General features: G+C 41.5%; 1 protein-coding gene across 1 annotated transcript in view; it reads right to left on the bottom strand.

The window, feature by feature from the left end:
* Positions 1-430, bottom strand: part of LOC103619962 (fatty acyl-CoA reductase 1-like) — a 91,574-nt gene extending 91,144 nt beyond the window's left edge. Inside the window, exon 1 of the mRNA XM_017740584.1 lies at positions 330-430. The gene's annotated coding sequence lies outside the window, so the exon portion shown is untranslated. The remainder of the gene's footprint in view (positions 1-329) is intronic.
* Between the last annotated feature and the right edge of the window lie 16,827 nt (positions 431-17,257).

The following is a 17,257-nucleotide window of genomic DNA, read 5'->3' as shown; positions in this document are numbered from 1 at the left end:
CTGCCTCTTCTGACTAGATACCTGTAACCTTCCTCCTTCTCTCCCAGCTATCAGGCTTTTTTTATCTGCTTCAGCTCAAAATGTTGTGGGGTGTGGAGCCGAAGCAGCAGGAAGCATTCCTCCTTCTCTCCCAGCTATCAGGCTTTTTTTACCTGCTTCAGCTCAAAATGTGGTGGGGTGTGGAGCCGAAGCAGCAGGAAGCACGCAGGAGTCCTGGATGACTGCAGAGCTAAGAAGGAAAGCACAAAGCTCTCTGGCACTGAACAATGAATATTCTAAAGTATTTCTAGATTATAGGAAGAAAGGAACAGAGAGAGATAAAAACTGACCTTGCTTCTTCAACTGAATCAGCAGATTGCAGCTAGAGAGGAGGGGCATGTTTGTTTTCAAAACAATAAAAGGCAACTACCATCCTTAATAGCATTCTTCACACAATGCTCTTCTGTCACACACAAAAACCAGATCCTTTGTTTTTACTAATAAAAAAACAAAACAGCAGTGTAAGAAAACAACAGACCAAATCAAAAAAACAATCCCTTCTTCCCACAACACAACAAAAATGCCCAAAGGCAATCCCAACATTGTTAGTGCTCTAAAGACATGATACACTCACCAAAGCAGAACAGACAGAGATGTGTTTACCAAACCCTTTCACTTTTAGCATCCAAACCACCAGCCAAGGGGAGAACATCCTGAAATTACCCTGCAGCAGCAGAGGACTGCAGGGATAACCTGGTCTAACTGTGATCAAGCTGCTTCCAGCACCAGGAGCGCTAAAATCCACTCCAGACAGCACTGTTCCTCAATTAATTAACACTGCTTGTTTAAGCCATGTGCCAGCTGACACTTTGGATGTCCCTTTGAAGCTCTCAGCTCACACGGTGCCACGGCGCTGCCAGACGAGGCGCAGCACACACGTGCCCTTAGCTAACACAACCTCTTGGCCCTCTTTCTTTTAACATCTCCATCTAACAGCAATCTCCTTGAAGAAGGGAAAGGCAGCACCTCACCCAGCAAAAGTAATAGGCTTGGAGCAAACTGATCCCGCTGCTTGCCCGAAGTCAAGCGGAGCAGTGGAGTTGAATGCTGGGGCAGTCATTTTGGATCTGCGTGAAGAAGAACCCTATGTGATTTGAAAGGGAAAACACAAATGTGAATGTTTAGGGCTGCAAAAGACTTCAGAGCTGTGGGCAGTACCTTCGTATTTTGACCATTTTACATTCAGGGCAATGGGTCTTTGCAACAGGGAGACAATTCCTCTTCCTCACCAGGAAGACTCTTAATTTTTAATCAGTCAAACCGTATTTTGACTAGATGAAGCTGTTACAGGATGAAGGTTTCAAATCAGAATTCATGCCTCTGCCTTTTCCTGTGCCTACCTGTTGATTGTCAGCTTGACCTATGCACCAGCAACACCAAAGAGCAGAGTTCTGTGAGGACAGCTCAAAAACCCACTAACACACACCAGAAAAACACCCCAAAACTTGTCAGATTCTGCCAGGAACTTGCCAAGCCAATAAGAGGGGGGGAGGGGGTGGTGTGTGTTTTCTCCTCTTTGCATTGTCAGAACAGATTTTGTCAGCAATTCAGAGAAAGTTTAAATAACAATACTTCTTTTTGCTTTGTCACAACTTTATTTGAATCAATGTTCTGATGAGGAAGAGTGTGTGACTACAGGAGTAAATTCTGCCTACTAGAAGTCTTTCCACATGGGTACCATGGCAATGGGACAGCAACATAAGATTCTCCCAAGGAGAACAAATGCAGCTTGGTTAGGAGAAATGCAACCAGGAGAAAAGATCAAATCCATAGCATTAATATTATAAGAAATTGCCAAACAATTGAGTTTTACTCAGTGCTGATACTTGAAGGGTCTTGGAAAACCTGCCATTTCCTTTTTCAAAGTTTATGATATTTTTAGATAAATCTGTTAGAATTTTGGTGATTTTCTCATAACAAAATGAAAGGTAGAAGGTTTGTTTCATTACTGGAATATATACTTAGGGGGAGTTTTCCCATCCTAAAGGCTGCATTCCAGTTGGCAGCAGTGTGAGCAGTGTTAGTGTGTTAAGCCTAAGATAATGTCTATTTACTGTATTATCAAGGGCACGGTGACAAGGGGAAGTAAAGCTTGTCATTACAGGTCAGCTCTCATCCTGAGGGCTCTCCCCAACTTGACCCACCTGGAAACAGGTATCTCAGCTATTGTGTCTGATCTGCTTTTGGCTACAGAGATTAACGAGCTTTGTACCCATTGCAAACTAATACTTCACTGAAACTGACCTAGGACCTTCCTCCTAGATTGGTTCCTTTAACAGGAACCAGTGCTCTCCTAACAACAGAGCAGGAGGAATCCCAAGCAGAAGTGAGAGGGAGATGAAGTTTTGCAAGAAAAAAGAGTGTAGGAGCAGGGAGGCATCTGTGATGCAGGAAGGCACTCTGTAATGAAACATCACTGAGGTGCAGGAAGTGAGACATATGCTCCCACTCCCAGCTGGCTGACAAACGTGTTTCCAGCCCTGAGGCTCAGGACTGTTTCAAAAGGAGCTGGCTGGCTATATAGGAAGCTCTCCTAAGGTGAGAACTTTTCCAGGACTGACCAAAGAACAGAACTGGTGCTCCTTATTACCTGCTAGGATGAGTCAGGTCTACAGGCTTGATTTAATGCAAAACCTGGGCAAATGTGTTTACTCGAGCAGCCACAGCATTGTCCTGGTGTGGAAGGAAGACAGCCCAACACATGATGCTCCCACAAGGCTTGGTATCTGCTCCTCGAGCAGAAACTGAGAAGCAAACCAGAGAAGATCTTAGAGAGTCACAATCTCACTTGCAAAACCAAGACAGAAAAGCACCTAAACTGTCACTGCAATCTCTGTAAAATGAACAAATATTCTCAAAACTATCTTAATTATATGTCATATATAATATGACATATATATATATGTCATAGGTTTAGTACTCCAGGGTGATGAGTGGATTTTCAAAAGGACAGAGAACAGTAACTCTTTTATTTCAAAATTTAAAAAGTGAAACAGCTTTGCTTTAAGTATTATCACTTCAGTTTATCACTTGGGGGAAGGTGGGTTGACAACCTGGACAGTTTAACCAGAACAGTTTTCCTCCTCAAATTCAAAGACCAGTGATTTTTGCTCTCTGATTTTTCAGAGATAGCACTGAATTCTATTGGCAAATAATCCTTATCCAACAACTGCACCTTCACCAGTGTAATATGCCCAGAGATGATTTGTTTTATTTTACGTTTCAAAGTATTGTAGAAAACCAACTAATTCTTGCTTAGGAAAGGAAAAGAGAAGGAGAACTTGTATAAGGAGTTTCTTTTTGTTCTGCCCAGCTCCCACCTGCACGCGCAGACAAAATTCAGGAGCAGAACTGCAGAAGCTGGCCCAGAATGAGGGATAGAAATGTTTTCAGCATCTGAGTTGCAATGTGCTACCTCCTCCCCCTCGCCAGATGGGTGTGAAAAACCAAAACGTGGAGTAACTGCTCGGGCTCTAGCTTCTCCCTCCCAATCCATAAAGGAATGCAGCCTCTTCATTTATCTCCAGGCTTTTCTTACCTGCCAGCGCATGTGTTGTGGTGTAACAAGGTGGAGGACACTCAATAAATGTGCTATTTTCTGCAATCTTTGCAAAATGCTATCAAGAGCAGGACTCTCCCTTTCTGTATGTCCTATGTCAATTGAACATTCCTTTAACCAATGGGAAATTTAGAAATGATACTATTGCTTCTGCTACTTTAGTTTCTTGGAATAACATGCTTATATTACATATGTGCCTTCAACTCTAGTTTAAGACCATGGAGACTCCAAGGATGCAACCATTTTAGTAATAATTTTAAAAACCCTCTTGATTTCAAAAATATTATTCTTAAGTATTATTAATACAGCCTCAGTGACATTTCCTGCTGCACATAAATAATCAGAGAAAAGAAGGACAAGACTTCCCTTCACTGGAACAAGATGAAGTGCTACAGGTACCTATCTACAGACACTCATTTTGCCTTTTACACTGCAGCCCGTGACTGCACACGCCGCAGAAGAAACTCATTTTTCATGTATCTTTCACTGACAGGGCTGTTGAAAGATGAACTATCTGCTCCCAACTGTTATATTATTCAAATTCTCTTAGCCTCCTATGAGGAAAGGCTGGGAGAATTGGGATTTTTCAGCCTGGAGAAGGGAAGGCTTTGGGGTGACCTCAGTGGAGGCTTCTGGTACCTGAAGGAGCCCACAGGAAAAGATGGAGAGAGACTCTTGACAAGGGCCTGGAGTGACAGGACAAGGGGGAATGGCTTCAAATTGACAGAGAAGAGTTTTATATTGGAAATTAAGAAAAAATTCTTCCCTGTGAAGGTGGTGAGGCCCTGGAACAGGTTGTCAAGAGAAGCTGCTCTATCCCTGGAAATGTTCAAGGCCATGTTCGTGGGGCTTGGAGAACCTGGTCTAGTGGAAGGTGCCCCTGCCCATGGCAGGGGATTGGAACAAGATGATCTTTAAGGTCCCTTCCAGCTGAAACCATTCTGGGATTCTATGATTCCATATCCAACATCTGGGAAGCATCTGCTGAGCAGAGCAGACGGCTGGCTAGAGACCCTCAGAATGATACAGTTCTCCCAATAGTTTTCCTCACTTGGCATACAGGACTCCACAACCGAGATTTGGTAACAAAAGCAGTGTTTCCCCAGGAAGCTGCAGGAAAAAGGGGCTGCTGGAAGCAGGTTCCCTGGTTGCATTGCTTCCCCATGCCATCACACCTTTGACACAAACATGGTTGAAACCTTCACATTACATGAGCAAGGGAATGATTGTGACACTGCCCTCAAAAGTCCCAGAGAGGCACAGGGAGTGCTCCAGAGCTCACCTGCAGTTCATGTAACTTGTTTGGCCTGCACCTATCTTGCAGTATTTGTTACATCCTCCCGTGTTTCACAAGTGCCCCAAATTATGTTAGGAACTTTGCCTTATCATGGGTGTGTGCTGCTGCACCCACAGAATGTGGATAGACGGAAAGGTAATTTTTTTTTTTCCAAGCAATCCCAAGGTGGACTGAATCCATGCATCAGCATCTTTGTAATGTAGTTTATAGTGCACTGCCCAGTGAAGACATCCTTGTCTGGCTGGTGTGCAAGGATGAGCAGTTTCTTTGTGACAGCTACATCTAGATCACTTTCTCTCTTCATGGAAAAGCAAGATAACAAACCCCTGCATCATACAAGGATTGTGGCTCCTATTCAAGAGCTGCCTTGGGGCTCTTGCCTCAAGAACAGCTCTTACCTTCACCTATTCTACCAAGCTCTATTCTACTGCAGAATTCACTTGGCAAAAGGAAGGCACTGTACCATGGAAAACATAAGCAACCAGTACAACATCAAAGCTGCAGATTACCATTTTGAGGCTGATATAATGGCTGTGATGATAGCAGCTGATAAAGCCGTAGAGTGGTAAGAGCATGCATAGCAACCAGTGATTCCTACAGAAGGGCTGTCAGAGACTGAAAATGCTTCATGCCTCAAACACTGATATAAAGTTTTGCTCATTATAAATAAGCTACAGCCAAAGAAGCTTCCCTGAAGACTGGGACTTTGGACTGAAAGTCAAACCGTTGGTTAGATAAAGGGAAATGCATTGTTCAGTCATCTCAGGCTGAGGGAAAGGTATGCATCCACAAAAGGCCAATGCCACCAGCTTTGATGGTCCCCGGCTGAGTTTGGGGTGGGAGGAGGTTTTGAGGGCATTGCACAACTTCCGGTGAGAGGCAGTAAACACCCATCCTCCAATTACACACACCAGCCCAGCTGTGGAACCCCCCAATCCCACAGGCCACGGGACTTTCATGTGAGAGACAGCTGAGGGGGAGTCACAGCCCCCCAAAGTGCTCCCCAGAGGTTTTGCACCACCGGATGCAACAGATCCCCAGTCTGCTGTAGGAGACTGCCCCCTCCCCCAGGGGGACATGCCTGGACATTTCCACCTGGCTCGAGGGTATATTAAGCCATGGGATTCTATGCTTTTTGGGGGGACCTTCACCACCAAGAAGACCAGCTGGAGAGGATCAACAGAACATCATTGGGATCCATGGAGTGGTGATATTTATATTTTCCTTCACTCTCTTTCTGTCCTCCCCACCTATTTTCTATTTCTTTCTCTTCTTCTCTCTCTCTCTCTCTCTCTCTCTCATCAAATAAAGCCCTTACTATTGCCACTGGCATATGGTCTCGTTTGCACCTTAATTTGGGCAAAAGAATTTCAAAAGAACCTTAATAATCAGATCTTAACAAAGGCAGAGGATGACAAGATGAAGGGTTTATTATGAAGGGTTTGTTATTGCTGTTGCCTGACATCAGGAGGAGGAAAAAAAGGGTGGAAGAATGTATTACAGATCTCTGATACAAGAGGCATAGCCCTTCCCACTTTACAGCCCCTACAAACTTAATTTTTAATTACAGTCTTACTATTAGATTGATCAGGTTGGAAAGCAAGAAGAAAAAGAGTCAGCAGGCAGAGGTTTTTATACTAACACATATCTACTGATATTTTAAGAAAAAAAGGACAAAGAAAACAACAGGAAAAATGTAAACTAAGTGCACACAAAGTTCGTTAAACATAAATGTACTTTTTCCCAGTGAGGACCTTTAAATTGTAGCTCTTCCTTGGAAGAAAGAGGAACGACTTACAGTTCCAACTTTGGTGCTACTAATTTTATCAGTGATTTAAGAAGTTCTCCTTGGTATTCCTACAGGTTGGCATTCTGTAGGTATTTGGGCTTCAGTGCCTAACAAATGGAGATAACAGTGAATAAGGTAATTTCCTCTGTGTGATTTAAGACTGCAATTTCCTTATAGGTACATTTATAGGAGCAAAACTATCCCTCCCAGGTGTGAAAAGGTGCAATTCTCAGTCTAAGAATCCACGCAAATCTAAAAAACAAGGAGGCGACATCAGGGCTGGCAGAAAAAAACCAACCTGGTTTTTATCAGAGAAACAGTGTTTTTCATTCTGTTAATCTATTTCAGAAAGTTTATCTGCTTGGTTCAGAAAGCTACAGAAAACCCCATTTTCCAATTGACATAGCTAAATTGCAGCCATGGGCCCAGAACTCCTCATTTAAGTCTGCACCAACATAAAGCAACGAAACAGCTCTTGACCAAAAAAGCCCAACTGTTTAAAGCAGTACCTGGAAGGAAGAAGTTTTGACAGTGAAAGTATGCATATCTGGAAGAAAATATATTCCAATTAGCTCAACACAGTATGGCAGGAACAATAATTTATGTGTGGCAGTTTTGTAATTAATTATGTGTACCTGACACACCCAGCGTGACACAGGATCTCATGAGCTTTTATAATAAGCTACCTGGGGAAAAAAAAAAGAAGCATACCTCTAAATTTCATGCATGTATTTGTAATCTTCTTTTGCTAGTAGGAAAACATGCACAGAAATGAAGAATCTGTTCTAATATTTGCTGTTCAAAAATTTAAAAAGAGGCACAAACTAGCAATCTACAATATATCATCTTCTGCTTATTTTAGGATATTGGAGTGGAGGGGGAAGCAAAGGAAAAACTTTCTGTAGATCTTATTTATGGAAAATGTGGCATTACATAAAAAGCCAATCGCAGCAGGATTCCTGCCATTTCTCAAATACCTTGAAATGCTTCTAGGAAGCCAAATTAAGAGCTATTTTTAAGAAAGATTTAGGACTTGTTAAGAACTTCTAATTAAGCTTCCCACTCTTCCATGGTATTTCTATGAAACATCTTTAAACACCATTGAGCAAATGCCTCCAGCTGTCCCTGTCTGGCTGCTTTTTAGTTTTCATCTTTCCAGCTACTATGGAAAAGGAACTTAGTTTTTCTCTCAAGTTTAAAAAGCCCTCACTCCTTTTCCCTTCCTGCTGGTGGGCAGACAGGATAGGTGACAGAAACAGTTGAATTCTTACCATCTCCAGCAAGGGGACTTGGTAGCTGCACATACTGCACGTGAATGATAATAAAACTCCAGGTAGTAGCATCTGACCTGCAAAATCAGTGGCTTTGAAGGAAGGAGAGCCAGGAAAGGAGAAGCTGCTCAGTTTTCTCTGCTGGAAATCACTCTTTGCCTAGTTTACAATAAAGATGTTCTCAGCCTGACACTATCAAATTAGCAGGTAACAAACTCTATTATATTTTCCTGACATCTTTGATTTCCTGCCACTGATCCAGGTCCCTGACTGTGGCCACACACACAAAGACTCCTATGGGAGTCTCTGAATCACTGCAGGTAGAACAGACAGAGAGAAATATATTGTAATACAGGTAATATATTGTAATTTCCACAAATATATTTTAATTTCCACAAATCAAAAAAGGTTCAGAAACACTGCTTATGCCAATTCCCTCAATTTACTGCTTGGGAAAGGAAGGGGTTTATACTGTGTACCACACCAGGTGCTCAGACTGGAAGGCCCAGAACATCAGGTCCCAAGCTGAAGATTTTATAGATGCTGGTACCTTCTGCTGTTTTCCACATCATCCTAGCTTGGGGCAATATGAAACACATAAAACAGTCAGTAAATTGAGAAGATGACAAGTCCTGGTACTTATTTGAATTTTCCATGTCTTTGCCCTTAGGTTTGATGCTGTAATTCAAGATTGCTCTCACGTTACCACTCCTACATACTCTTATCTAAACCTAGCCTCACCCCTTGAAGCTTTCACGCCAGCATTTAGTAATAAATAAAAAAAGAAAATACTCTAATTTTTCTATATTTGTAGATACACAGTTTAAAGAAAAACATAAAATCAAACAGAGTTCAAGATGAAAGAAAAACCCCCCAGAAAGCCAAACAAACAGCTACCAATAAATATAAACACAGTTAGCTGTTTAGGCTCTCTGACAGAGAGGTCACAACAACCTTGATATATTAGCACCACTGAGACACAAGATGAAGTTCCTGTGGTGCTCCTGTTGCCACATGGGGTGTACTTTTCTTTGAGCCCGTCGTGCTAGGATGCTGCATACACATTAAGAACTACTGCCTTCCACCAGAAAGGTAAAATACCATGTCAGGTAGAAGCCAAGACAGTTCTTACTGCCTAATACTTGAATACAAGAAAAAAAGTAAGATATTCCTTCTCTTCTTTCCTTTTCTGTGGTGAAAATTCTTCAAAAGATGGCAAAAGAAGGCATTCATCATCATCTTTTCTTACGCTTACCAGTACTAACAAGATAACCCCTAAATAAATAAATAAAATGTTTCATGAAACACATGACATATAAAAATATGGAACAAACCCAAATGAAAAAATGTGTATACAACTTTCCTAGCTGATTAATCTTTGACTTTGCAGCAAGTATATTGCCATCCCTGAGACCTGCTAGAGGGCAAAACATGTGGAAGGATAATGGGACAATTAAAGTTTTATCAGGATTTTTAAAAAGAAAGACAAAGCAGTATGTGTGAAAGAAGACAAACGTAGTAAGTCAGCCTGCACACAGAGTCATGACTGCACGGTGGTTAAGCAGTACATTTACCCCTAATTCCAAAGATCATTAATTTGAGCAACTGTTCAACTGAGACAAAAACCTTTAGAGTTTAAAAAAAAAAGGTTAGTGCCATGGCAGGGATGGAAAAAAACCCCACCTTCCATCCTCTTACAGATGTTAGACAAATCAGGAAAGAGGTATTTATCTTACATGCAGGACACATACACACTGTATGGTCATAAACTCACAGAATGGTTTGGGTTGGAAGAGACCTTAAAGCTCATCTCATTCCATCCCCCTGCCATGGGCAGGGACACCTTCCACTAACCCAGGTTGCTCAGAGCCCCATCCAACCTGGCCTGGAACACTTCCAGGGATGGGGCAGCCACAGCTTCTCTGGGCAACCTGTGCCACGGCCTCAGCACCCTCACAGGGAAGAATTTCTTCCCAATATCCAGTCTAACCCTCCTCTCTGTCAGTGTGAAGCCACTGCCCCTTGTCCTGTCACTCCAGGCCCTTGTCAAGAGTCTCTCTCCATCTTTCCTGTGGGCTCCCTTCAGACACTGCAAGGCCACACTAAGGTCACCCCAAAGCCCTCTCTTCTCCACACACAACAATCCCAATTCTCTCAGCCTTTCCTCACAACAGAGCTGCTCCATCCCTCTGGTCACCTTGGTTCCTCCTCTGGACTTGCACCAACAGGTCCATGTCCTCCCTGTGTTGGGGACTCCAGATTCTCTACTCAAGTTTGCAGCACTACTGTGCTGCTGTAGGTGGATAGTCAGTAATTCCTAGGAACTTCTTAAATTATTTGTAATTACTATTTTTATCAGTATTGGTATTCAAAGATGCTACTGTATATTCACAGCAAGATGTAGGAAACACCCAGCAGCTCTTGGCTGCAGTACCCTTCCAGGAAGACTAACACACTGTACCAGGAGTAAAACAACCCCCAAAATCCTTTTAAATAATTTTAAAAAGGACAACAATAACCACAAAAACTTCTTAAATGATTGTAAAACCTGTTATTTCAGCTTTTGACACTATGCCCTTCCCACAAAAAACCCACAAATATCTTAATACACAGGTCAAGGATCCTCAGGAATGACCCTCACAGCTGTCTGCTCCAGAGAACCTTGAGGGCTTGAGGTCACAGCCTCCCACGAGCTGTGGCTCCCAGGGTTTTATCCCTTTCCCTCTCCATGACAAACAGCCTACTGTCCTGGGCCAGGCACTGCCCACAGAGCAGCAGTGTTGGGATGCTGCAGATCCTTCAGAGGCAGGCAGAAATGTCCCAGAGCACAACATTTGCAAAAGTTGTTTTATTGGAATTTTTCCAACTAGATCTGATTATCAGATCTCCTTTTGCCATATATGTAAATGGATTGGCTGAGGCTGTGAAACCCAGTGCCTGGGTGCCTGGCCAAGTGTCGAAACAGTTTCAAAGACACAATTTTGAATAACAGTGACAAGATGGTTGTTTTGATTCTCCCTGGCACTTACAGGGAGCAGGTCTTGGTCAGATGAAATGCAGGACAAAAAAATTATCTGATGTTCATAAATTCAGAAACAGTTCAGAGTTAAAAATCAGAAAGACAGCATGACAAACCAAGTTAATATATTCTCAAGCAAGCCTGAAAATTTACTTTCCCAAGGAATTTTTCCTTCTTCACAGCTCCACTCAGAATTAGCAAAATACAAATTCCTAACTTTTCCATCTCTATTCAGAGCCTGACTTGTGAAATGAATTTTTAGCAGTAGCTTTAAAAAACTTCTGAGTTGTCTGAAAGGAAGCCTGTTAGAGAGAGGACTATGTTCCATAATGTTATTAGGTTTTAGCTGTTCTCATGAATCAAAGAAATGATACAGGAGTGCTCAGCTCAAAAGCCAGTTAGGAATCATGGAGATGGTACTGCCCTTTCCAATTTTCAAATGCACATTTATCAGGTCTTGTGGGCCTATTACAGTCTAGTGAAGCTTTACTTCTAAAAGATACAGACATACAGCTTAGTGGAAGTGGCAGCTTCAGTCTCTGTTTTCTTATCTTCTCAAAAACAGCTTTGAGAGTTAAGCACATGGATTTTGCAGAGGGCTGCGCTCTCATCCCCCATTTTTATCAGCTGTTCGGCTTTGAACAGCAGCTCAGTATTCGCCGTGTTGGCAGTACTGCCCTCCAGGAGCTGTATCCCCAGCCAAACCTCAAAAGAAAGAATCACTTCTTGGCATAGGCAGCTCCCCACAAGCTGCTCTGCTTCCTGCCAACCACTTTGGGTTGAGGCTCAGCTTCCAGCACCCAGCCACAGAAGACGCTGCTGACAGGAGCGCAACTGATGCTCTCGACCCGCCCAGCTCCTCTCATCTCAGAGCAGTATCCAGAAATAGCTGCAAAGATCTGCAGTGGCTTAGGAGAAGAGCCACTTGTGCTCTGGTAGGATTTTTAGGGCACAACTGGAAGGCATCTTCTCACAGTGAGAACTTCGGCCTCAGAGGGAAATGCTCAGTGGAAACTGGTTTCTTTTAACACCATTCCACAATGTGGTCGGTGGCACCCGAAGTTTAGCAGCCCCACAAGCATGGAGCAAAAATTCCTCTTGGTTGTCAAGTATTTGTCTGACTCAGATCACACTGAAGCATGTTCAGCATGACTGGGATAAAAGAGATTTTACTTTAACATACTGCTTAGCAAGGGGAAAAAAACCCCTATAAACAACCAAAACGCCAACCACATCCAAAATTAGATTTAATTGCAAATTAGCAAGGACAAGTGAGCAGCACTTAGTATAGCCACAACTCGAGAGGAGATTCAATGGTTCACCAAAGACTCCCCAAGATACCTAATTTTGTAATTAATGACACTGTTTTCTGTACTTTAGGGTGCAATGTATATCACCCCTCCTGGAGTGAAACATAGTTTTTGTTTTGTGGTTTTATTTAAGCACACTGTTGACCACAATTACAGGAAAAGAAATTATGCATTTATACGTCATCTAAATTAATGGTTTTTTGAGAAGTCTTCCAAATCTGCCAACTACCAAATCAAGTCCTGTAAGTAATTCAAGCATGCCATACCCTACATAACAAAGAACATGCCACTTCTTAAGAGTAAAACCAAACCTAACCAGAAAAATATCATCAGGTTAACTCTGTTTCCACTGGAAGATCCCTGCAGAAGCAAAGGGGTGAGCAGCAGCAAGCTTCTCTCAGGCAGGCTGGTGAAGGCCTTGGGGCATGAAGTGCAAGGATTTTTCCAAGTGCATCATGAAGTCGTAAGCTCAGCGCTATTAAAAGCTCTTATGAGTAGAAGATGAGGAAATAAGGCCATTTATATGGGAATAAAGCCCTTGGTGGTCCATGTTCTGAGTAGTACTGAATTCCCACAGCTGCTGCACCAGAATTGTAGCATCCCTAAGTCAGCTTGGCTTTACCTTCTTTCTCCTAGGAGTGCATGTCCTTTAATTATTTCTGGGCAGACCACAATAATCTATAAGACAGGTGATGTTACCTACATCTGCTGTAAATGCTCCTTAACTGTCAGGATGGCTTTTCACTTCAAGTACTATTTTCTGAACTAATTTCTTTTAAAAGAAACAATGAATCTGAATTTCTTACATCTAGAATTCATGCTAGAGCATAATTTTTTAAGCTTTCTATGAGCATAAAGAGTTTAAAAAAACATTACATAAATGAATCTGTTGTTAGGAAACCTCTTCAAAACAATTACAGAGAAATTTCGTAACACTCATTTTTGGAACATACTCTGTTTGCTTGACTACATTTCTTAAATTACAAATGGGCTTAATTTTATTGGCCTCATTCGAAAAATCATTGTTAAGAGTTTCATAATGAATGAGCTCGTAAGAGAATTACAAGGACATAATGCATGCCATAACATAGTAAAGAATAAGACAGGCTGACCTCATTAAATCCATGAATTTGGAAAGTGTTGGGGTTCAGGACAGCATGTGAAGTGTTTCTTTCAACTGGAAACAGCTTACAATGTTCTAAAAGGTTACCACTTCAAAGAGGTTTAGGACTACATGTACCTGTTTAGATAACAGGACTTCAGCTGAATTCAAATCACAGAAAAAATATCCAAAAGTCCAAGATGCTGAAATGCAAAATATTAATAAATAGAACACAACACTGTCTTTAACTCCTATGAGAATTCACACCTTAAGTGAACTTCAGATCTTTTCACTTCACTATCAGATACAGACTGTAAGTACCTGCACAAGTCTGCATGAAAAGACAGACACTCACTGGGTTGTTGTTGTTGTTGTGCATGCCATGTTTCCTTTCCCTTCCTCCTGAAGAACACCCATCTGCTTTCACTTAGAGGAAATTTGTCAGACAGCAAAATTAAGATGTTCCAAAATATTTCATTTCACTTGGGCTGTGGCAAATAGTCAAAAGAAAGATTACAGCACTACACGCCTGTCCAAATTTGCAACTAAAAACCATTACCCTCCACGATGCTTTTAATGAAAATTCAAATGCAAGTGAATTGTTTTGTAAATCAAAATGCTACATATTAGACGTGGAAGTCCTGGGAACAGAGACAATAAACATTCCCTACTCAAGAGAACAAAAACCAACCAAACAAACCCCTTAGGAGATGCTTATGTATAGGACTGCTAGATCTTCACTTAAGTTCACGATGACTGTGTTGAAACACAATTCCAGGAGCTGTAACATTAATTAAGGTTAAATCACCAGCAGTTAAATGGTGTTTATTAGATAATAAAACTGCACAATGCCCACAAACCCACACATAAAGCCACATAAAGTTAATCTCGTTTGAAATGCTAACTACCCAGACAAAATTTGCTAAACTCTTTGGACATATACTACTAAAATCTGAAGTTTACAGATGATTGCCACATGAGGCTGAGGGAAAACTTGTTGTATTTCCCTTTCTATCTTCAGCAACATCAAAAGACAAACTCAAAATGAAAACTGAGGAAAACAAGGGGTTGTAAGATGACTGATAAATTAAAATTCTTGCTCATGCATGAGCCAGTCCTCATCCCTTTCTAACATACAAGCACCCAAAGTCTAGGGAGCAACTGGACTGCATATCACCAAAAATTTGGTATTCTGGTAAAAGCTTTGAGCTGACACCATCGATGCAAAGCACACTGTGCCCAAAGGAAACAAGGTGCTTAAATGTCCCTAAACCAAACAAACCAGAAAGATCAAAAGGAGAACTACACAGAGTTCAACTAAACCTTGTCATGATCTTTTTGGGTGAGCTGTGTTTATATTTCGCATCAAGAAGAATGGAGAAGATTAAAACAGCTACATTTTCTGGCAAGTTTTGTACCCATAGCACAACAATTTTTGCCATAAATAAACCCCTATGTGATTTCAGTGGCTTATGCCTTCAACTAAGTAAAAGAAAGAAACACTGCCCTGCCTGTAAGCAAAATGAATTGACAGCTTATGGAAAAAAGTTGAATATGGAAGAACCAGTAGACATCATTCAACACATCATATATTGGTTTTAACTGTGGCTAAAATCTGTTACAGACTATGCCCATATTACAGTATTCCCATCCTTAGCAATACCAGAACAATACTTGCAGTAATATTTTTGTTGAACAGCCGGCTCCTGGACTCTCTGATTACATGTGAATTCTGCTCTTCTAGCCTCAATTACTGCAGAGAGAAGACTAAAGCTCATGAATTCAAATAGATTTGCTCATTTGTCTGATTGTTTTCTCACTCAGTGCTTTCTCATGGTTTTTGAGGACATGATTTATGTTTCCTAAATAGGCAAGCTTGGCAAAACTAGTGCCATTTGAGGATAACAGAATCTAAGGAGAATCATCCCTGAAGCTAAATCAAAATGTCTATGAGTCAGGCACAGAGGAAGGGTTCCAAGGTTATGCACAGCCAACTCATCTGCTCAGTTTATAGGCTTCATTAAACAAAACTAAATTTACAGTAGGCAAATTTAAAAAGAAAAGTGACACTTCACTGCCCAGTTGTATGTACGCAGCATTTGATAACACTTTTTAGCAGGAAAATGAAGCATTTTCAACAACTTTAAAAACCCCTAAACTAATACAGTTAACAAGCCTAATACCTGAATGAAAACCATTTACTTGAGTCATTTAATAAACTTACATTCAGCATTATAATGCATTTCCCTTTCAGTCTGCAGCATACAGGAACTAATACCCTCTGGCATTTGGAGGATACACAAGGCAGTTTTGAGGCGTTAGATCTACCCAAGTAACTACCATGTAGGACAGTACAGCCCCTTTACTGAGCCTTTGAATTACTCTGGTTCATAAAAACTGAATGCCTTCACAATTAGGAGATTTAGTAAGATGGCATAACACAGAAAACTAGAGAAAGCTTTGCCTTCAAACTTGGCCAAACTGTGTTTCTGCAGTTTGTTGCACTTGCAGCATGACTCCATCCCATGGCAGGATGCCACAGAAATGCAGACTGCTGCTCTGGTAATGCCTTGTGGTTTGGGTTTTTGCTGTTGCTTAGCAGTTATGAAAACAATCCACTTGACAAGGTCAGAATTCATGACCAAGAAACGTGGTGAGCAGAGCAAAACTTATATATAGAGCCCTATCTTTTGAAGTACCAGCTAAGCCTTAAAAAGAAAGCTGCTGTAGTCATGATATTAAGGTTACAAATAATGTATTGCCTAGTAGGAAATCAGAACAAACCCTGACACTTTTTTGTTCCCCTAAGTTATCCTGCACCAATGCACAAAAAAAGGCTTCTGCTGGTTACCAAGTCCTCTGCAACTCCAGTTTACTTAAACACCTTTTTTAATCATGAAAAAAGTAAACAAAAGTAAACCAAAATCTTCATAAACCAATGCACATTCTGCTGGACTTCCACTGCAGATCTAATCTGTAATAATAATAATCTAAAAATAACACCAAAATATTAAATGACACCATCCAGCTTATTCCAGCACCAATGGGAAAGACAGACTCCACACTAGCACAGCAGAAAGATGTGACAGATCAGCGTCTTGAGGGCACATGTTATGCTTCCAGGTCATGAAGAAAGTGAGCATTCCATGCCCCACATCTCACAGGTAGGCTTGGCTGGGACGCAAAACCTGGCTTGTCCTGTGTAATGGTGCCTCCCCAACCTGGCCAATTCACCATCAGCAGCAGCTTGGAGCCAGGGAGAAACCATCCACAAACACAGAATTTTAGAGAAGAGAGGCCAATGGACTGAATCTTACATGTGAAGCATGAGACTCAACAGGCCTGTGCCAGAAGTGGCTCACAGCCTTTGGAACCCCTTTGCAACAGAAAAAGTTTTGCCTACAAACACCATGTTATACTTCGTAATCTCATGCTGGTGTTCATATAAAATTTCCACTAGGAACAGCATTCCAAAACCAGAACAGACTGTATGTTTGTTGTATGTATAAAGTTCATGCTGACTCCTGGGTTAAGTAGCTTGTAACCAGCTTAACTACAAGATTTAGAGGCACTGGTGTGTTTCCAATAACTCCTGGATGCCCACACAGGGTGATGACAGTAGTCACACATCAACCAGCTTTGTTTTAAACGTGTCTAGGTTCAAAAAAATCATCTGTGCAATGTGATGCTCCCTGATGATAAACCTTTAGCCATACCCTTCACTCCCTCTCCTTCTCTCCAGCAACACAAGTGTTTTTACCTCTACCCTGCATATTTTTATGGCATAACAACAGTCTCTTCATTCCTTTCAGTTTAGGACACCAACCACCCAAAGAGAGGTATTAGCAGGGCTCTTCTGCACAGGCAATTT

This window comes from Corvus brachyrhynchos, unplaced genomic scaffold, assembly GCF_000691975.1.
Source record: "Corvus brachyrhynchos isolate BGI_N302 unplaced genomic scaffold, ASM69197v1 scaffold317, whole genome shotgun sequence".
In the NCBI taxonomy this organism is placed as follows: domain Eukaryota; kingdom Metazoa; phylum Chordata; class Aves; order Passeriformes; family Corvidae; genus Corvus; species Corvus brachyrhynchos.
Note: the sequence above shows the minus strand (reverse complement) of the source record. Positions and strands in the feature narration are given on the sequence as shown.